General features: G+C 33.5%; 1 protein-coding gene across 7 annotated transcripts in view; it reads right to left on the reverse strand.

Annotated features, from left to right (window-relative positions):
- Window positions 1-19,164, reverse strand: part of CDK19 (cyclin dependent kinase 19) — a 138,684-nt gene that overhangs the window by 117,540 nt on the left and 1,980 nt on the right. The window contains exon 1 of one of the 7 annotated variants that reach the window (XM_072965737.1): window positions 4,534-4,685. The exons of 5 other annotated variants lie outside the window; for them this stretch is intronic. The gene's annotated coding sequence lies outside the window, so the exon portion shown is untranslated. Of the gene's footprint in view, window positions 1-4,533; window positions 4,686-19,164 lie in introns of those variants that run through there. One more of the 7 variants, XM_072965736.1, reaches the window with a different exon arrangement.

The raw sequence follows: 19,164 nt of genomic DNA on the forward strand, positions 1-19,164 counted from the left end.
ACATCATGAGTGAACTTTGAAAACATTATGCTAAGTGAAAAAAGTCAGATATAAATCACATATAGTATGATTTCATTTATATGAAATGTCTAGAATAGACAAATTCAGAGAGACAGAAAGTAGATTAGTGGTTGCCAGGAGCTAGCAGGATGGGGAAATAGTACTGCTAATGGGTACAGGGTTTCTTCTGGGGGTGATGAAAGGTTCTAAAATTAGATAGTGGTAATGCTTACACAACTCTGTGAATATACTAAAACCACTGGATTGTCAAAAAAATAAATTAGCAGCCCCTGCCAAGATAGACCTAAATGAGTATTTCACTGATGAAAAATGCAGTAATTAATCAATCAATATCTTAGAAAGTTTATAGAAAAGTATATTTTGACGATGATAATTAATTTTCCTTCATCAATCTCTTGATTAATCATCATGTATACTCCATAGGCAAATAGTTGTCATTATTTTATACTGAACATCTTGTTACAGATAAGAATGTTGGGATAGGAGTTAGAAAATGACACGAATACATTAGAAACTGAAACATACTATGAGATCTTAAGAGAGGAATTTAGTATTTCTGAACTTCTTTTAAGGCAGCTATTTGACCAAGACATAAGATTCCATGAGGTTCTAAAAGCTTATGTTGTGTTTTTACCACTACCTATAAGTACATCTGGAAAGAGATTTTTTAAGTTTTTAATTAAATTATATAGTTCTTTTTTTTTTGAAAATGGGTAACCACAGACGGAAATTAGGGTTTTTTTTACATTTTTATTTTTTTATCAAGTAATAGTCATTTTACAACATTGTGTCAAATTTCAGTGTAGAGCACAACTTTTCAGTTATACATGAACATACTTATATTCATTGTCACTTTTTTTTCACTGTGAGCTACCACAAAATCTTGTATATATTTCCCTGTGCTATACAGTATAATCTTGTTTATCTATTCTACATTTTGAAATCCCAGTCTGTGCCTTCACACCCCCTACCCCCTTGGCAACCACAAGTTTGTATTCTATGTCTATGAGTCTGTTTCTGTTTTTTTTTTTTAAATCTATGTTTTGTTTTTTTTTTAGATTCCACATATGAGTGATCTCATATGGTATTTTTCTTTCTTCTGGCTTACTTCACCTAGAATGACATTATAAATAAATAAATAAATAAATAAATAAATAAATAAATAAATAAATAAATAAATAAAATCATATAGTTCTCAAAACTCCTATTTCATGCAGATCAATATAGAAATATTAGGAAACACCAGTTCACTTTGAAGTCTCCTAATCATGATCTTCATTTTCAAGTCAAATATTGTTAAGCACATTTTGATTATGTACTCCATCCTTTTTGCTTTATATTTTTTCACTTTAGAAAGTTTCCTCCCTCAGAAGAACAAAGTGTTAACTAAATATCTGTTGATCAGGTGCTGTTTGTAATAACAAAAAGTTACTACCTAAGCATCAATCAACAAAGTAATTAAACAAATAATGGTACATCTATCTAGTGGAATACAGTCATTAAAAATAATAGAACAGTGATTTTCAGGGGGAAAAGGTCAGAAAGTATACTTTTAACTCATACCCTCAAGAATAACTGCATATAATTGACAATATTATTGACAGAAGGTTTACATATGGGAATGATAAGATTTTCTTTAAAAGAAAACCACTGCTGGAAAAGAATGTTTAATGAATTGGAAACATATCAATTATATATAGTTAAATAAAAAATAAAAGTTATCAAAAATCATGTAGAATATGATCACATTCTTGAGAAAAAACACAGAAAAATATATACCACACCACTCACATGTTATTCAACACACCATTCACATGTTATTCATCTATGAATTATTTCAATTATTTTTGCTTATCTTTACTTTCCCCAACTTTGAGATACAACATTAAATTTAAGGTGTACAATGTGATGATTTATGTGTATGTATTGCTAAGTGATTATCACAGTGAGATCAGTTAGCATATCCATCGTCTCATAGTTACCATTTGTGTGTGTGTGTGTGTGTATCTTTATTTTTAAATTTTTCTTAAACACTTTCTATTTATAAAATAGAAGAAATATTTTTGAAGAATATTAGAATAGAAGAAATATTCTTTTCTATTTATAAAGAAGAAATTTTTAATTAAAAAAATAAGATTATCCTCTTTCATCTATTTTCTTTATTTTGAAGGCTTAAAGTAAAATAACTCATCATGGAACCCATTTTTCTTTCATAATACAATGAAGGTTTTTAAAACAATTAATTGTATTAGATGGGGAGAAAAAAATCCTATCTTCCTACTGAAACTAATAAGGTTAATCCTCGTTCTCAAAACCACAAGGTGACCATAGTTTTTACTCAATACTTACCCTTCTTAATTGCTAATTTAAACCTCAGGGAAATTTATCATGGAAACTCCCTCATATTTTTGGAGAAAAAATAAACCAGTATTTTGCTGGGGATTTTTATATATTATGATTTAATTATTCCTCACAGCAACCACAAGAGATAGTAACTTATCATCATACAAATTTTACAGGTGGAGAAACTGAGGTTCAGATATATTATTTTACCAAAATACCACACCTAGAGAGTATTAGCCCAGATGTGAAATAAGGGTTTCCAATTCCAAAGTTTCCTTACACGACAATTACAGTTTTCATTTATACATATATTTGCGGATCAGAAGTAAAAATCCCTCTCTGAGAAAGGAAAATTCAAGTAGTTCTTTAAGAAGGAATAAGCTTTATTTAAATCATTTGCGCCCAAAAGTACTTTGTTTATTCAAACACCTTTGTGACTGGAAAATGTCTTCCTGATAAAGGTACTGAATTTACAACCTCAATAAACAAAACCAAAAAACTCAGTTAATTGGCACAGAGCAAAGGTCACATGTAAAATTCAGTAATATGCCTAGCTTCTGTTCTCTTGTAAGTACTAAATTTCTCTGTAGTGTTTTCCTACCATTTGTACTAAAAGATAAGGACTCTCATAATGTCATATGGCTTTATTTAAAAACCCATCTTTATCCATCTAAATGTTGAACCTTTACATTTATATGGACTTGAACGTCTACAAAATTTGTTTTGGTTAATAATGGAGTCTTTACATAGTGTGAGAGACAGCGATGCTTCATAACCTGTATTTATCATTAAGCACTTTGCTGATAGCTAAGCTTTGTTAAAAATAAGACAATAGGAGAGTCACTTATGCTAAGCCCCATAGTAGCAAACCAAGACTTAATTACAGTTTGGCCTCCCCTAGAAATGGAATCTTAAACCAGTCAATCAGATAACACCTAATCATCACTAGTTAAGTAATCTGCCTGAGATACCCCTGCCATCCCCTAAAAGAAAGTGACCTTGCCACAACCAATCCAGTTTTTCGCCTCATATAACTTCCTTGTTCCTGCTCCCTTCTGCTTATGAAAGTCTTTCATTTTGTACAGCTCCTCAGAGCTCTTTTCTATTAGACTGAATGCTGTCCAATTAATGAATCATTGAATAAAGCCAATAAGATCTTTAAAATATACTTAGCTGAATTTTGTTTTTACAGTTTGGTGGCAGTGATGGGATCCAAAGGAGACTTCTGATGGCTTTGGGGATGAGAAACACAGACACTGATACCTGTGAGCCCTTTGAGTTCTGTCTTTCCAAGGGCCATGGGTAAGTTCCTCTCTATTCTGAGTTCTAATCTCTTTGCATTGAGCTCCCAATCTAATTGACTTCCCAGTCCCAAGGCTTAGTCAGCTTGAGTCTGCCAGACAGTTCCACTAGGAACCTAAGTCCCTAGCCCTTGGTTAGTCTGCAGTCCCCATTTGTTGGTTGTTCAGTGCAAAGTTTTACTTTAAGAACTACTGGTAGTTCCACTTAGGAACATCTAAGGCCTTCTCTTGGCAAGTCTGCAATACCACATGTTTGGCTACTGCTGGTGTTCCCAGTTCCATTTCCTTAGTTACTGTTGGTTTCTGCTACCATGCACATGAGGTAAAGGAATAATAGATCTACTGTTAATGGGAATCTGGGAAGCCAAAGTGACAAGATTGATGGGTATGGGTCAGGTACTTGAAAACCATCAGAGTACTCACCACCTAACTCTAAGACACCTGTGCTAGGTAAATGGGTCACAGAATGGGTTAGATTGACACTAGGTCAACCATCAACCTCAAGAAAATTTCTTTGCAACATGATATGCTATAAAATGTCACACAATGCCCAACCCAGCAGCATATTCCTCTTAGGTATTAAATCTGACTCCAATAGACCCAAAGCTTAGCTAAAGAAGTGGGATCATCAAGTTTCAAAGGGTTGAGCACACTTCTCTGATACAGCTGCTTATTTTATATCTTAGAACTCTGGTCCCAGAAGTTGTTAATATCAAAAACGGCAAAACTTTACTAAGACAAGCTAGAATTACAATGGCTCCTAAGAGGTACATTCCAACTAAATAAGATCATTGCTTTAAATAGTGCACTTTAAAAAAGGACTTTAAAAAAGCAAGGACTCCCAAAGCCAACAAACAGAATGACATACCTACTTTAATTGGTATGCTTAAGTCTCCAAATGGCTTCAAGATTCTAAAATAGCTTCATTGAAAGATTCACTGTAAAACACTAATGAAAAATTAAAGACACAAGAGGTACCTAAAACAAAAGACTGACATGACTCCTACTACTCCCCTCTACCCTTCTTTATTTGAGCACTCATTCTACTAATCCTGTCTGAATCATCTTTCCACTCGAGACTACAAGACTGTAAACAAGTCTCCCAAATTAGTGGCCTTACAGACACCCTCACATTTACTTCAAAGGAGGGTTCCTACATAGGTTGAGGAGATACTGAGGGATCTTCCAGTAAACTGATACCAGTTATTCCCTCAAACAGCCAAAGGAAAACTAAAATTAAAATTAATGGGAAAACTTGCCAAATTCTGGTAGATACTGAAGGTCCACTCTCTACTGTAATCCTCACTCTGACCTGAACATGGGATCCAGGAAAACTGTCAGAAGCTGGCAAAGAGTGAGAATCCTTGCCAGTCAGCCCACCTGAATCTCTGTCTATAGTGGCCAGCCGAGAGGAAGGTAAAATTTCATGTTGTCCCTTCCCTTCCAAATCCTTAGAACCATTCATTGGTTATTAATCCTTTCTCACCCAAGGGACAGCTACTGCCTTCTTGTATGTCTTTTTATGTCCTGAGAATTGTCTAAATTTTTCCTCCTTTCCTTTGGTTATCTTTGGGAGTGGCTCAGGATCTCGAGAGGGTGGTGTATTTTGCACCTCTCTGAGGATGCCTCTTAGTCCAAGGGGTTATCCAGTACTGACAGGAATATTTATTGTTTGTCCCCAACTGAAACCTGGCAAGATCTTTAAAAGGATTTGTTTTAAGTAGCTCTGTGGCCAGAAGTTGGCCAAACTGTAAGCTGATATTCAAAGTCTGACAGGAAATTTTTTTTAGGCCTTCTCCCCTAAGCTAAAATGAAAGAAAACTAAGTACCAGAAGCGGAAAAATATTCCAAAGCCAAACAGGTTTAGATCTAGAACATAGGAATCTTTTGGTTTCTATCTTAGTTGAAGATCTTCTTCTTGACATACAGAAGCAAATTGAAAATAATGTAGTTGGATGGGTGGGTCAGCCCTTTGAAGTCATTTTGGTTGCAAATCAATTCTTTGAGGAATAAAAATTAACTATTTTTGTCTTATAAATTGAGTCTTTACAAGAACAGAAATGCAGTTCTAGAAGCAATTCAAAATCTATCTTTTTTACCAATCCAAAACCTCCCCTATAAATCACTGAAAAGCCAGTAAGATATTTAAATTTTACTCAGTTTAATTTTATTTAACAGCTTAAAATTAATTCAAAGGTTTCTTTCTCCTTCACCACCTCAAACTGAATTCTTTGTTCCACAATGTGGCACAGGTCATTACTAACTGGCTTTCCAAAATGTTCCTTTACCTTCCTCTACTCCAGAGAAGGCACTTAACTTACCACTCGGTTGGCACAGCCTCTTTGCCTTTCAGACTTTGTCTCTTCCTCTGTTTCCTGCCGAAAAAATGGACGCAATACATGGAGGTACCACAATCATCTGGGACCATGTGTACAAAAACCACAGAACAGAGAGAAGGTTGGGGAGTTTTGGTAATATCCTTGAAAGCTGCACCAGCCCAGCACTCCCCATCTCTGGACTTTTTGATACAAGAGGAAAATAAAACCCTGACTTCCTTAAGCCATTATAGACTGGCTTTTCAGTTCCATGAAGACAATATGGCACAGAAACACACCTTAGCATGTGTTCTTTCCAGGGGTTAAAGGACAGCTAGATCTCTCTCCCGTCTCCAGTTGTTTGAAACTTTTTTAAATGCTTTTAACAATTTCTACATCCAAAACACAACATGGAATTTTATTCTTTTTGCCACTCACTAGAATGATAGAATGTATATCTTTGAAAAAAATCACACTTTAATGTAATAAAAATTAGAGTAGGAAATTAAGATGACCAAAAACTTCCTGGCAAAATGTTCACTAACAAATCATATTTCTGAACATATCTTCAACATAAAAGTAGGAAAAATATGGATGCCAAAATTACATAATTTTATAGTTTTCCAAGGGAAAAAATGCTGCTTCTTAACAAGCAAAAAATCTTTACCAACTATAAATTGAGTAAATACTGAGAGAGGTAGAAAGAGACGTATCTCAACCATGAACTACAATCCTTAAGGATCTAAAGAGAGATATAAATTGTAAAGTGGGCCAGAATTTTTATCTTAGCTTCAGGCAATCAGAGAAATAGCTAATTCCTATCAGGCTAACACAGAAAACATTTCACCCATCAAATTGTGATAAAAAACATTCAAAGCTACTGAGGTTGAGATAAGCAGGGCACATACACGTTGTTGGTGATGGTGAAAAAAATACATATGAAAAGGAATTAGGAAATACATATTAATATATATTAAGAGCCTTAAAAACTTGTATCTTTTGACTTTACTGTAAGGAAAGAATATATAGACCAAGGTTTACATATAAAAACATCTATTAATGTATTTATATTATCAAAGTATTGGAAAGAACTTAAATGTTCAATAATTAGGAAGAGTTACTAAAGTATTATATAATCACATGATAGAAGAACATAGATATCCATTAAAAATCAAGTTTTTGAAGGAAATTTAGTAATATAGATAAACATTCATATCTTAAGTCAGAGGACCTCAGGCTAGTTCACAGTGCTTGTAGTATCTTTGTAATTTGTTCTTGGCATCTCTAGATCAAAAGAGATACCTAATAATGCCAATATGGAAGTTCCTCAAAAAATCAAAAATACAACTACCATATGATCCAAAGGAAAATCACTATCTTAAAGAGATATTCCGCACTCTCATGTTCATTGCAGCATTATTTACAATAGCCAAGCCATGGAAACAAAAGTATCCACTGGCGGATAAATGGATAAAGAAAACGTAGTGTATATGTACAATGGATTACTACTTAAATCATAAAAAATAATGAAATCTTGCTATTTGCAACAACATGGATAGACCTTTGGGGCCCTATGCTAAGTGAAATAAGTCAGACAGAGAAAGACAAATACTGTATGACATAACTTGTATGTACAATCTATAAAAACAGAACTAATAGAAAGAGAACAGATTGGTGATTGCTAGAGGTGGAAATAGGAGGAATGGGGGGCTGGGGGAAAGGGGTAAAAGCAGTCAAATGTACAAATTTCTAGTTATAAGATGAATAAGGTCTGGGGATGCAATGTGGTGATTATAGTTAATAATACTGTATTATATATCCAAAAGTTGCTAAGAGAGCGAATCTTGAAGGCTTTCATCACAAGATTAAAAAATGTGTAGCTATGAAGTGATGAATATTAACTAAACTTATTGTGGTAATCACTTCATAATACACACATATACAAAAATCACTGTTATACAGCTTAAGCTAATACAATGTTATATGTCAATTATATCTCAGTAAAAATGGGGACGGGGGAAGAAGGGGAAAAACATCACAATGATATAACCACTTCATATCTACTAGAATGGCTAAAATGAGAAAAAAAATTAAACAGAAAATAGGAGGTGTTGGTGAGGATGTGGAAAAAATGGAACCCTCATACAATGTAGATGGGAATGTAAAACAGAACAGCCCCTGTGGAAAACACCTGGCAGGTCCTCAAAAAGTTAAACACAGAATTACCTTATGACCCAGCAATTTTACTCTAAGAGAAGAGAAAACACACGTTCAAACAAAAACTTGTCCACAAATGTTCATAGCAGCATTATTCCATTAATGGAACCAAAATTTCCATTAATGAATGAATGGATAAACAAAATGTGGTACAACTATACAGTGGTATATTATCCAGCCATTAAAAGCAGTAAAGTATTGACACAAAACTAAAATATGACTGAACCTGGAAAACACTATGCTAAGTGAAAAAAGCCAGCCACAAAAGATTACGTAGAATATGCCTCCATTTATATGAAATACCACAACAGACAAATCCATAGCAGAAAGTAGATAGTGGTTGCCAGGATTCAGGGTAAGAGGAAATTGAGAAGTAACTGCTTAACGGGTATGAAGTTTCTTTTTGGGGTAATGAAATGTTCTGGAACTAAGTAGTAGTGGCAGTTGCACAACACTATGAATGTACTAAAACTCACTGAACTGTACACTTTAAAATGGTGAACTTTATGTTATGCCAATTTTTACCTCTAATAAAGAAAGAATACATTATTATGCATAAATAATCCATAGAAGACACTAGGAAAGGGGAAGGGGGAATTGGAGGAAGGCCCAAAAGTCAAAAGACACAAACTTCCAGTAACAAGACAATCCTCAGTTATTAAGGATGTAATGCACAACATGATGACTAGTTAACACTGCTGTATGACACACAGAAAAGTTGTTAACAGGGTAGACTTAAGAGTTCTGATCATGAGAATTTTTTTCTTTTCTTTTTATTGTATTTATATGAGATGACGGATGTCGACTAAACCTATTGTGTAATCATTTCACAGTATTTGTAAATCAAACCAACATGCTGTACACCCTAAACTTTTACACTGATGTATGTAAATTATTTCTCAATAAAACTGAAAAAAGCAAAGAAAACACCAGGAGAAAATATGCCAAAATATTATCAATGCTTATCTCTGAGTAGTCTTATTACAAGTGATTTATGTTTCCTTCTTTATGTTTCTATAATTCTTAATTTTTTTAATAAATACATATTGGCTTTTTGTTAACACACTAATTTTTACAAGAAATAGAAGTTTTTTAAGATATTTATCCTTTTTCAATAATAAAAGTTATACTCTACTTTTTAAATGTTTTATCATTTTTTAAAATTGGTAATATATACATAGTAAAATAAACATATATAGATACTTTTCAAATGAGTATACAGTTCTTTTTAAAAGTCTTCCTCTCAACCCAAATTTCCTTCCCATAATCACTATTAGCAGTTTAATTGTGAATATACCCAGTCTCAGTTTCTGCAGTCAGAGATTACATCACATTTATCCCTGTATCCCCACTACCTATGGCAAAATACTTGACTCATGGAAAGGAACCAAATGACAAACAGTAAAGAATGGATAAATGAATGGATAGCCAGAAAAATGGAAGAAAGATGAAAAGAAAAAATATACAGATGAATAAAAGAAATGCAGATGGAGGTTGGATGGATGAAAATGTGGATAGATTAACGGATGAATATGCAAGTAGATGGATGTTATTAAGAAACTATTACTACATGACTTAAAGTGAGAGTCTTTGCTAACTGACCTTTCTAAGGGCCCCTTTCAGCTACGGTGCCCTGATCCTTTATACCAGTAGATCTATCTGTTCTGACTGACCTCAGGAACCTTATGCCCTTCTTGATGGCTGTTAGGGTAAAAAAAATTTTTTAAGAACTGTAATTGGACATAAATGAACCAACTTTTACAAATTTGAGGGAAATGTAAACCAGAGATTTGTTTCAATCCTTTCAACTATATTATAAACACAGAGACTTCAATTTTGCAACTATCACAGTGTCAGACACAAAGTAGAATTGAGTAAGTTATTATATTAATTCCCTATACATTGATAAGTAAAATATAATTTCTCTATAAGTCACAAGAGAAAATGTTTCCATTGTCTTGTTCCAGCACTTAGATTCTAAGAAAAATATTAAGAAGGAAAAGTTAAAAATAGCATGTTAAATACAAAAAAATTACTGAAGAATTGTTTTAAATGGTGAACACTAGAAACAACCTAAATATAAACAGGAAATTTACTTATTTTATTAAACCAAACCCCTGCTAAATTCAGGCATTTGGACTCTTGAATTCAGGTCATGCTGAATAAAAGAATAGCAACCCCAATCAAATACCAAACTGGTAACCCAGAAGATTAAATAAAGGAAATCTTCCAGAATATAGATGGGAAAGAGTCAAAAATGTTGAGAATGAATTTAAGAGACAGGGAAGATAGAGCATAAATGGTCAACATTTCTTAATAACCATACCTGAAAAAGAAAATAAAAGAGGCAACAAAAGAAGAAATAAGTAACAGGAAATAAAAACTGCCGTAAATCAAAGACAAAAGAAAGGGCCTACTTTTCATGAGAAACTGGCAGAATTGGAAAAGGGGAGAGTGAAGGAGCGAAGGTAGAAGGAATGCAACCAAAGCTACTAAATACCACTTTTTAACTTTTAAAGTTCATGTTCATAGATCATCTATTCAAAAAATAAATAATCTGCAAAAGACACAGGAAACAAAGCTAGACAAAAAAAAAAAAACCCTATATTTTCTAGAGAGACTTTGGTGAAACTTTAGAATGCATGGATAAAGTAAAAACTCTTTAGAAATTCCAGAGGGGAAAAAAACAAGTTTCCATCAAGAAATACCAAAAGCCAAGAAGCAATAGTTTTGGGTTCCGAGAAAAAAATTATTCTTAATATAGAATTCTAATTTCAGCCCAACTATCAATCAGGTATGAGGACAAAAATCCTTATCAGACATGCAAGAACTCAGAAGATCTACACATTCTATATGAAAAAGCTACATAAAAAGATGTCCTCAACTAACCAACAACAACAAAAAAGAATCCAAGAAAAACCGACCGTGGGATATAAAGAAAAACTGAGTATCACCCAGAAGACTTGAAGAAAGGGCAAAACAAATTAAGAAGATCATTAGGCATTAATTCTTGGAACATTGTTTCAAGCAGCACTTATTTGATATACAAGATTACATTTCCTTCTCCTGAGGCCTCAATAGACTGATTCATTCAGCAATAAATAAATGTGATAATCATAATATTTTAAAGCTGTTGAATGGTTTCCAGTGTTCACTTTCTAAAATCAACCCTTGGGGGGAAGGGAGGATGGGAATAGCACAGCGGTAGAGCATATGCTTAGTATGCACAAGATCCTGGGTTCAATCCCCAGTACCTTCATCAAAACTAACTAACTAAATAAACCTAATAACCACCCCTTCCGAAAAAAAAAAAAAAAGCTGGGGGAAAAAATCAACATATAGACAAAAATTAATGGATATATCATCCATTATGGTACATACAACAAACAAAAATAAATAAATAAATAAACAAATAAAATATTTAATATAAATAAAATTAACACTATACTTTAAAAATTGGGAGATGGAGAAAGAGTAGGAAAAATGTGTTACTTTCCTTACATTCATATCAGGAAGACCACAGGTGATATATCCAAGTTGAGAAGCCAAGAAAAAGAAGTTTCAGTTAATAATTTAAAGTCATTAATGACAAAGAACATGAAAACGAATACATGTATGTATATGTACTACTGAACTATAATGCTGCACACCAGAAATTGACACATTGTAAACTGACTATACTTCAGTTGAAAAATGAAATAAAAATAGTCACACAAGTATTAACCACAAAAGTTTAAAATAACAAAGGTAATAAATTTGAAGGTTGAGATGGGAAAAGGAAAAACAGGATAGTGAGATATCACAAAATTGCTCAGCTTTTCTAACAGAAAATCAACAGAAACTGCCAACAAAGTTGATAAATCAAGACACAGAATTATACACATTAAAGTTACAATGGTAAGCACGAGCAACACTTAGAAACAGTCAACACTGGTAACCTCTAAGAAGTGAAGGAGGCTTGGGAGCAAGTAAGAAGGTAGGCTTTTAGTTTTCATTTCACGTACAATTGTACTGTAGTTTTTTTAATCATGTGCAACTATGATTTGATAAACTTTAATAGCATAAAAATTAAAATATTTCTCCTTTGGTACAAATATGCTATGAACATGAAAAGACTGCTGAGAAATTAGTTAATAGAACTCTGGCTTTCAAATTATATAAGTCTTCAGAAAGAAAAGAGGGTCAATGTTTTTTTAATTTGTACCAAAATCCAAAACACTAAGATTCACTCAGTGTTTAAGTCACTCAAAAGGCAAATATAAATGTAAAATGGAAAGGGGAAGAGAAAGCTAACTTTTCCAAAAAACAACAGTTTGTGCCTCAAACTGTTTGGTTCTTTCACCAGTGAGCTTATTTAACAATCATAACAAAAATAACTTTCCTACAGGAAGAAGCAACTAACCCACAAATGAGACAAAAAGTTTTACCTCTTTTTTCCAGCAACCAATGACTTACCTTTCTGTCCAATGTAAATATCTATAAATATCTGCAGAACAGTCTGCCATGACAGGGCTTTGATGTATGGTGACAGAACAACAAAACAAAGTTAGCTGGCCTACTTGGTAATTAAATGCATATCCTGATCACATTCAGCTTAGTAACTGAGATCAACCACAAAGTCTCACTGAAATAATACATTTAAATAGAAAATACACAACAGGTTTAAAACCTCTTTAAGGAGGCTGTGTATTTCCTTTAGAAAGGCTCATTCTATTAGAAATTGAAGGTATTTTGTAAATTATTTGAGGAGTTTACAGGGTTTTATTTCCTTTTGATCCATCATTCACTTCTATAAGTATAAGAACTCAAACCCTCAATAAAACACTACTGCTGCACACTTGTATCCTGAATTACATCCTGTCTTCTCTCTCGAGACTCTCTTTTATCCTGCACAATGCATGCTCAAAATGGCTATTACAGGAAGTGTTGCATTATCAGCTATTTATAAATGGACAAAAATCTTTAAATAGCTCTGTCAACTACCTCTTTATGGTTCTAGACCTAAAAAACTACCTGTTTTTAAGGAAATATTCATGTCAGTAATTCAAAATATTAAAATGCTCTTTGAAAAAAAAGTCTTGTCCCTTTGTTTTGGAATCCAAAAGCAGCACTAAATTATATAGTCACATCATCACAAGAAAATGAACAAGTTGATCTTTAAAAACACACTAGTCAAATATTCTAATCATTTACCAACGAGAAAATTCCAAATTGTAATATACTGCCTTAAAGTCCTCTATATTGGTCTAACCCTCACTACACTACTTGAGCATTTTGCAAAATAAATACACAATTTAATATCACATCCAGTTCAAAAATATAGTATGCAAAAGTAAAAACTCTTAATTCATCAGTATTGACATTCACTGTATTAAAAAAAAACTTTCCACTGACCTATTTTTTTTCCTATCTGAAACTCAGACAAGCCTTTCCCATTCTGCTAAAACAGTAATTTGCATTTCCTATGCAAACTAATAATTTAGAACTTATTTTTATTCATTAATAATTATTATTTTTAAAGCCTTAATATTTCCCTTCCTGATTCTCAGCCCGTCTCTAGTCCTTAGAGATTTATATCTGGTACATCACCATATTTGTCAAATCATTTCAAGCCATTACTTTCAAAGGTAAGGAGCTTCTAGAAACTTAACTTACAGTGATACTAATATGCACAAAAATACCATACCTACTAAGATATTCACCACACTGTACTAGCAAAAGACTGGAGAGAGCCTAAATGTCCATCAAGAGGGGTAGTTAAATAAATTATGTAAGTCAATGGTGGGTGGAAGGATATAGCTCAAGTAATAGAGCACATGCTTAGCATTCACAGGGTCCTGTGTTCAATAGCCAGTAAAAACTTCCTCTAAAGATAAATAAACCTAACTACCCACCCCAAACAAACAAACAAAAATAAAAAGTAAAAAAATTAAAAATAATAAATTATTGAAGTCAATACAATGAAATATAATGGAACTATTATAAGGAACTAGGTATCTCTCTGTACATGTGTAATGATCTTCAAGTTATACAGCTAAAAAGTATAAATAAGAAAGTATACAGCACACTACCATTTATCATTAAACACACGTACCCCCAAAAAAAATTTCTCTAAAATGAAAAACCAAGAATGAACGCCTCTAGAAAGGGAAAAGGGAAGATTTACATACATTGTGTATCTTTTTATGCACATGCACTTACTACTTGTTAAACACATATACTTACTAAACACATTACAAATAAAATACTTTTTTAAATAATCAAATATCCTCAATTTCATTCACAATTTGACATCTTTTCAAGTATTGGTTTGCTTTATCAAACTATTTCAGCCTCAAATTTTCTCCTATAACTTGAAAGAAAAAACACAGGCTTTCCTATTTTATTTGTCTACACCATCACATACACATTTTTATTAAAAGGTCACTTCACGGACTTAAGAATTGTGTTGTTAAGCCATTTGTTCCAAAAACTAAACCTGTGAAGTCCAATATCATAGCTACTAGCCAGCTTCTTGGTCACATTAATTGTGTTTATTGAGCCACATGTGAGTAATGGCTGACATACTGGACAGCATACATGCATTTTAATCACTGCAGAAAGTCCTATTGGACATCACTGCTCTAGACTAAGGGCTGGCAAACTATAGACTGTGGGCCACATCCAGGACCAAATCTAGCACACCACTGTTTTCTCCTATTGGAACACAGTCGTCCTAACTTATATTCATTTGGACATTGTCTGTGGATACTTTGGCACTGCAACAGAAGATTCAAGTAATTGTGACACAGACGGTATGTCCCACAAAACCTAAAATATTTAGTATCTGCCTCTTTAAAGAAAAAGTTTGTCAACCACTGATCTAGACAATCAAATTTCACTGAAAAGAACATTTCCCCTGGGCCTCAAAAATAGTTTTGAAAGTTTATAGCGCATAAATGAAGAACCAATTAAACATAAGCCAATGTCCACTTGATTTACTAAGTACTAAAAGTACTTGATTTTTTAACATGAACCCACATCAAAAAATTTCCTAAATTATGTTTGAACACTGACATTTTCTAAGCATCTCTAAAAAACAGCTGATAAAAGCACAAGACAGATTACTACAGTCAAACAATTTTAAAAGAGCTGATTTAAGAGAAAAAATGCTCAATAATTCAAAAAATTACCTATGTTCTTTATCAACCTATTAAAAGAAATATATCAACGATCTTGAAAAGCAGCATATAATTTCTTAGAGCTTACATGCCCAACCCTCTACAAGGTGCTGGAAATAGGATATGACCCATTTGTAGCTAACAGTTTATGGGGCAGGTTAATATTACATAGTGATATTATACACATAAGAATAAAGGGGGCAGCAGCACAGATAATGACTACACTATGTGAGTAAGGGAAGGCTTCTGGAAGAAAAGCTATTTGAAATGGGTACTAAAGTGTGGGTAGGAGTTTGCCAGGTTTGTGGGAGGGGATGGGGAAAGGAATGGCAGAGCAATGTCATTCTAGTTTGAATGTAGAAAAAAGAAAACAAGACACGAAGAGGACTTAGAAAATCCTAGAAAATATCAGCAGTTCAATACTACAGAAGCACATGGCTTGAATATACTGAAGAAAAGGAGGAAGGTGGTGGCAGGTGTAAAGGCTGTGAAGACTAAAGACTTTCAGATTCAAATGCAAATGGCTTCACAGGCCAAACTAAGGAATTAAGATCAGCTGCAACTGTATGAGCCACAGAGAATCTGAGTTTTCCAAGAAGAGATACGGTATGATTGATTTGATTTGATTTTGTAGGAAAATGACACTAGCAACTTGGATATCGGACTATAGTGAGAAAAAGACAAATAATGGCAGAGACTAATTCAGCCACTGTACAGATCAGAGATGATGGCTAAAAGTAATGACAGTGAAGATGACGAGAAACCAGATGAAGAGAAGCAGCTACATAAAGACATAAGGTAGAATCTATAGGCCTGTACTCCTACTGTTTTAAAATGCCCCTTGTATGTGATACTTTCCCTTTTCCTGTTTCCAAGTACAGTTGTAGTATCTTTTACATGGAAAATTTTATACAGTAAAATTGCCAAAACTGGAGGCAATATGGTCTTTTTTTTTTTTCCCTCAAGGTACTAGGGGGGAAAACACATTTAAAAATGCAAAAACAAGAGTCAAAAGATGTAGATTACAGGTTTGTCTTTGGTGAGACTATGTGCATGACAACCTCTTAAAAGCTCTGGTTTTCTCATCTGTAAAAAGATGAAATTAGACTAGATGATCTAAAACTCTTGAAAGTTCTAAAATTCTATAATCATAGTGATATAGCTTTAATGTTCAGGAGGTCACCAAAGAAATGCAAATACAATCAACTACTTTAACTACAAACCAAATGTGAAAAATCCATCAAAAACAGGGAGATGCTCTTGTATCTACTACTACTTACCTATATGTATCTACATATACCTACTAAATTTATTGTGAAGAATTTGATGACATACATTAAGAGATGCAGTCACCAATTATTACTCATCCGAAACTCTAAGCCAAAACTGAAACTTTGCAAGATGTCTGTCAGACATTTCACTTTCAGTCACTATCTTTCAAAAACAACTCCAAAAAGGAACATTTTTATTGGAGTGGTTCAAAAGACTAAATTAATGTCTGCAAGGCTGAACAGTAGTATTGTTAGGTACAACACTTTTCAAACATTAACACTATCCTATGGAATCATGTTTGTCTGAACCTCTTATTCACAAAAGAACTTAATATTCCTTTATCAATCGAAACTAGAAGTGTTTCAAACTTGATAAATATGGTCTCGAGATTTGTAAACATACCGTTGTGTGTGACTTTCTATTAATATTGACAGAAAATATTACAAATTCTTGCTCGTACTAAAAAGTCTAGAAATATTCTAAACTGATTTCTCTTCAAGGATAACTTTTCAGCCTGATTTTTTTTTTTAAGGATAGTTGGGTCAAAAGACTCTCAGAACAAATAATATTTTTATTAAAGGTGACCAAGATGTCAATCTTGCTTTTCATTCTGTTAAATATTTATGCAGCATAATTAATATAGCCTAAGTTAAAGCTATATTTCAAGTGATATAACATTCTAAGGTTTTGTAAACTGTAGTATTAAACTATAAGCAGAGGCTTTTCTAATGATGTTTTATGTTACATTACTTCTTCCACTGTTTCTTCTGGAGACCCGAACAATTTTCTGGTTATATACTACATTATATACACCAGAATAATATTGCCTTAAGGTATTCATGTGACTTCTTTCTTGCTCCCTAAAATAGCACTATACCTTTTTCTGAATTAATCAAAATAAATTCTGGAAAGAGTTAAAATGTAATTTACTATGACCTGAGTGTAAAATCCTTTACTATTCAAATTTGTGTCATAGTTTAAAACCATCACTAAAAACTTTGTTATTTCAAACAGCTGGTATCAATGAACATAAAACTAATCCTGCTACCAACCTGCAAGAGATGTATTTACTGTAAAGCCTCAGATCTCAACTAGACTCTAGGTCCAAGAAAAAAACCTCTATATTGATTTTTCCTACAAGTAGTTTAGTGATTTAAACTAATGCTTTCAGATTCTGCAAGTTTTTTTAAAGCATAACATTTTGAAGATACACAAACGGATCTTACTCTACTAAAGAAGTTTTACTAATTCTAATCAAACAAATTTCACTCAAGAAGGAAGTGTATTCAAATCAGGAATTTTATTAGAGAGGGAAATATTCAAAAGGAACAAACAGAAGTAGGAATTAAATTATCTGTTTTTCTGTTGCAGCCCATGCTATTCAAATACAATTCAGAAGCAGAATTTTTAACTTTTCTCCAAAGTTGTCTTCTAAAAAACAACTATTTTAACAACGATAAAATTAAAATACATTTTTCAAACTCAAGACCAAATACATTACAAGTTAGCATGAGGAGTATGAAAACCACCTCTGATTTGTTTTTTAACACCAACGTTCAAATAGGAACGCTAGATGTGCTTTCCCCAAATATATCTGATAAGATTCCCACAGGAACATCAGTATAACAAGTAGGGTGGATATTCCAAAACAAAATACAATTATAGTACTTCACATTTCAAGATACTCATTCAAGGACACCTGGCAATTACCTGAGAGAATTATGAGAAAAGTTTACAAACAACTGAATACTAGGGGGCCCATTCAGTTATAACAAGAGAAAAAATTATTTGAATAACAATCTTTTACACTTTTATAGAATCTTGTAATTTTCACTATACTTTATGATAGAACTGTTTAAAAAGTTGCGTTTTCTCCTGCCGGTATAAAATCAGCGCGCGCGCGCGCACACACACACACACACACACATACCCCACCTACTTTGGTCCCAGAGTTCATCAATCAACCATATCAATTACAACAGAGTGCGGAGAACGATAAGCAGCACTTCAGATTTTACTAAAGTCACTGCGGCAGATATTCAGAAATGTTCGCTACGATGCTAAAAACTCTCTTCCACAGTTTGATCGTCTCTTAAGTCTAAGCAGGACAGGCAGACGTTCCCGCGATCACTAACTCTGGGGGATGGGAAGTCCTGCCAGGATCTGTCCTGAGGTGAGACTGGTTTAAACCAAGGCGGGGAGCTGGCTCCACCTGTCCTGGAGTACAAGCCCTTGTGCCCTCCAGGACGAAGACGACGCGTTCTCAATACAACGTCCAGCTCGCCTTCTTCTAAGAGAACAATCAGTAAGGGCTTCCTAAGGGATTCCTACGGTTCTCCCTCAACTCCCAGGAAAACAAAGGTTCAGGCCCAGCTCTATTCACTTCCATTCCATTCTGGATAATGTATGCCCGATAAACCCCAGCACAAAGTCATTTGGCAGAGGATGGAGTGTAAGACATGAGAATATCCAAGGTAGGGGGAAATGAGTTACCCGAACGAACTCTGAAGTTCTGCAGGTAAAACGCGGTATCTC

Source organism: Vicugna pacos, chromosome 8 (genome assembly GCF_048564905.1).
Source record: "Vicugna pacos chromosome 8, VicPac4, whole genome shotgun sequence".
Lineage (NCBI taxonomy): Eukaryota > Metazoa > Chordata > Mammalia > Artiodactyla > Camelidae > Vicugna > Vicugna pacos.